Raw genomic sequence first — 4,619 nt, forward strand, 5'->3', positions numbered from 1 at the left:
TTTGAAAGATGAGTTGGCTGTCGAGCGCCAACTTAATGACGAGTTGAGGGCTAAGCTAGAGGAAGCATCAAAAGCTACCCAATTGAAGAAGGATTATTGCTTGAAGTATTTTGAGATGTTCACTATAGGTGATGACTCACGTAGGAAGCTGCATATTGATCTCGACATCGCAACAAGTGAGCTGAAAGACCTCACAGCTCGACACAAAGACATAGGAGAGGAGCTTCAGAAGGCTGAGGCGGTTATGTGCAGTTAGTTGAGTTTGATGAGGTGACATGGGGAAAGTTAAGAAAGGCCTTTTAGTGAGCTTGATAGCACCCTCCAAAAAGCTAGGAATGACGTATCCCATCTTTCTCCACAATTATTCGTAGCCCTTCAAATTAGCAACTGAGCGTTGAGAATCGGGCACAATCTCGATCTCTAGACATTGAGGAGGTTCCTGTTGGTGAAGTCTGGAATGGACCTGTGTAGCATCCTTGCCGTCCTTAATCTTCACCTCCTCCAGACCCAACTTCTCTATGACTTTGTTCTCTTTGTAAGGTTTCCATTTTCAATGCCATTCTTCGCAATCTTTCTTCCATTTATGCAAATCTCCTATCCAACTTGGCATTGCAGTCATTTATTGTAGTAACTTTCTAGTCACGGATTGTGTGAAAGCGTGTGGTTGCAAGCATCTAGATCTTACTTCACCTGCAAATTAATTCTCTCAGGACCTTACAAATGGTGCCAAGCTGTTGATGCAATTTCTGGCGATGCCTATAACACATCCAACTAACCTAAAACCAGAACAAAAACCTCGGGGGTCTAGAGAAGGATACCTCTGATGGATAAGTTAGAAGAGAATAAAGTCTTTTCTTGATAATTGAAATATGAGGGAGAGAGAGTCCATGCCCAAAATGTACTTGGTAACCCATTTATAGAGATTGAGAAGTTCAGTATAGTATAATCCTTTTGAAAGCTCAATTCTAAGGACCCAATATGGTAACCTTCTTTTTGAAGTATGATTATGCCGTTAATAGTGCCCTTCCAGCGCGAGTATCCCATCCGGACTTATTTGCGCGAATCTTGGTTTTATCTTACGTTCCATCCTTGGCACCATACAGTGCATTTCATTAAATCTTATCCTTTAGTCGCCTTGCCTCACAGGGATATTTTGTGACTACGTCTTTGGTTGCCCGTCATCCTTTCGTTGCAACTATGCACTCAAGCTTTCTCATTAGTTGTCTGTGGCTCTTTCCTCTCCCATAGCATGTATTTAGACCCAACAGTGGATATAGTGTAGAAGAGGAAGAAGGCAAATAAAACAACACAAAACAGGAGCTGCAGTTCAATATATTTGACGTAAGAGTTCTTCTATATTCAGGTCGTGTGTAAAGCACACCATTCATATCACTTAAATAGTATAATTTGATTTGTAACATTCAAATTTTAATATTCATCTTCTAAATTAAATTATACATATAAACAATTTATTAGGTATGCTCTACACACCAGTTTGAGAATAGAATTTTCCTTTAATGTAATCCTAGAAACAAATGGACCCTTCACACTAGAAACGTAGAGTTTTCAAATTCTTTGAAAGAGATTTGCCCCTTCACCTCAAATAAGGGAGGGGAACCATCCAACAAAACTAAAATTTCTATATGTGTGCGTGTGTGACTCAACATATGCCTGTAACATCAAAGCATTTTGGTCCAAGTGAACGAAAAGAACATTCCAAATAGGCTAAACTTCAATGCCTATGGATAAATAAATGTAGCATAGTTCTTGCCAATATGATAGTGTAAATGATAAATCTAGAATTTCCAAATAGGCCATAGAAATTTAAAATTCATCTCCCCACTTTGTTGTCTTGATGAGCACCATCACATAAAGCCAACGCATCATGGGAAAGTCATTACTGGAACATTGCTTCGCTTGAGCAACTGATTGCTCTCCATGCTAAAATAAAAAATGCGGATTGAGAAATTGAGTAATGCTAACTACAATTATGGGTTACGCAAGCAGTGCGTACTTCTTTTAAAAAGAGTGGTATCTACTATTAAAAAAATTAATTTTTTTATATGGATTCAATATTTACTCACTTTTATTAAAAAGAGTGTGCAGCACTTTCACACTCCACGACTTCAAATATAAATATCATTTCTCTTGAAGAATACTAGGTATACAAATGGATCTCATAAAATAATGTCATAAATTGATTTAATTTAATGTAATATGTTAGACTTTAAAATATACCTAATGTACGGTATTAAGTTAAGTTAATTTTTTATTTTATTTTAATAAAATTCTTTTGTGAATGAAGATTTCTCATGTGAATTTCTCCTTCCATCAATATCCAAATCTCAACCTACTTCCTGTGGTACTTATTTATAAGGGCGAAAAAAAAAACTGATAAACCGGTGAACTGGACTAAATGGTTCCATCCGATTCAAAACTGGTTAGGTTTGGTACTGGTTCTATTTTTTCCAAAACTAGTCAAAACCGATCCGGTTCCAGTTTTCCTATTTCGAACACTAGACCGAAGCATACCGAACTGGTTCATATATATATATAATTAAATATAATTTTTTATATAAAATATTTTTTATATGATTTTTTATATTATATATAATTTATATATATAAAATAATTTTATATTATATGATAAATTGCTAATTAATATAACATTAAGTTTTAAAATCCTATTATTCATGTATAATAATAATCTAATAACATAAAATTAATATAACATTTATAACATAAAATTAATCTTATAAGTTTTAATATAACATTTAATATAATATTATCATTAAAAGAATTTAATTTTATAACATAAGATTAATATAACATAAAATTTTAATCTTAAATATGATCATTTGATCATATACACTCATAAAAAATGTATGTAACCATCATATTATCACTAACATATCATATTAGAGTAGTATACTAATACTATATATAATGGGCCATAATGGGCGTGCATTACTAATAATATATATTATTATTGGTATATACTAATATATATTATTAGCAATCCACTATACATAAATAACTATATATTATAATATACTATAATATATATAATATACTGGAAAAATCGGATCGAACGTAACTGAAATCGATAAAAGCGAAAGTATTGGTTTAGAGGTATAACTGGTACGGTATCGATTTTTCAAATCTTAAAATTGATATATATCGATTTGATTTTAAAATATATTCAAAATTGAACCAGACCAAACCGATTCGAACCCTACTTATTTATCCCTTAGTGCAAGTGCAACCCGTCCCACTTTGTGGAAAAAACGATGTTGTATGTGCTTTACCAACTCCATGTCATGACAATGACCCCACTCTCTAAGTTCAACCTGAGACCCCACTCATAATGGACTGAGGACTCTCCCAATTGCCCACCTGGCCTACAAACCTCAGCTTGACTTTTCAACTTCATGCCAACTTCAGACAATTAAGTATTTGCTCGATTAATAGAGATCCGAAGGTCCTTTCCTTAATGGGTAAGGTGTGTGTCCCTTCCTCTTAAAGGGTAAGGCGGTGGAGATGAAATCAAGGCTGATATTAGACTTGATTCTGAACAAACAACCTAGCAAACATGGTAGAAGAGTTAGCAAGCTTGTGGGCAAACTTCAACCTAAGAAAGACTGAGAAAGATGAGGTAGCTTTTACAGCGGAGGATACTAAAAGAGCAAACATGAAAGCTCACAAATGTCTATTGATATTCATCCTAATAGAAAAGAACCTCAATAAAGAGGTTTTCAAAGCAACCATGACTAAGGTTTGGAATTTATAAGGTAGTATAGTTTTTCATGAGGTGGGACACCATAAGTACCTTATTGAATTCCAAAAATCTATGGATATTGATCGTTTGTTGAAGGGAAGACCTTGGTCCTTTGATAAGCACTTAATTTGTATACAACCTTTAGATAACAACAATCCTTTCAGTGAAGATATGTTTACTCACGAACTATTTTGGATACAATTATATGGATTAACTTATGCTGTTATGACAGCAGAAGGGGGGAAAACTTGGGGAATCAATAGGGAAAATTCTTGATGTGGTTGTAGATGAGGAGGGATTGAGATGGGGAAAATATCTTCGTATCAGGGTAAACATGAACATAATCCAACCTCTTCCAAGAGGAAAGCTGATTCGAGTGGATGGTAAGCAAACCTGGGTTGATTTCAAGTATGAGAGGCTTCCTTTATTTTGCTTCCATTGTGGAGCTATAAATCATGTTCATAAAGGATGCTTAGTGGAAAAAAATAGACTGATGAACAAGGATTCAATTTCTTCTCAATATGGTCAATGGTTGAGAGCTACTACCTTTAATTAACTTAATGGGAATTGGTGATAAGATAGAAAAGGGAAAAGGAAAGAAACCAATAAAATATCCAGAAAACTCTGCAGAGGGTCAAAGCAGCAGGATCCCTATGACTAAACAGATGGCCCACTGATGAAGAACTTCTTGAGTCTACTCCTGAATAGCAAACTGAGAATCCGTCCCAAGACTTTAATTCTGCAGACAAAGGAAAAAACATTGTACAACCTGAATTAGTACACCAAGAGGACACTAATGATATACAGAGGCTGCCCTTTCAAGTGGAAGATTATCAAGAAG

The sequence above is a fragment of the Juglans microcarpa x Juglans regia genome, chromosome 5D, assembly GCF_004785595.1.
Source record: "Juglans microcarpa x Juglans regia isolate MS1-56 chromosome 5D, Jm3101_v1.0, whole genome shotgun sequence".
NCBI classification, from domain to species: domain Eukaryota; kingdom Viridiplantae; phylum Streptophyta; class Magnoliopsida; order Fagales; family Juglandaceae; genus Juglans; species Juglans microcarpa x Juglans regia.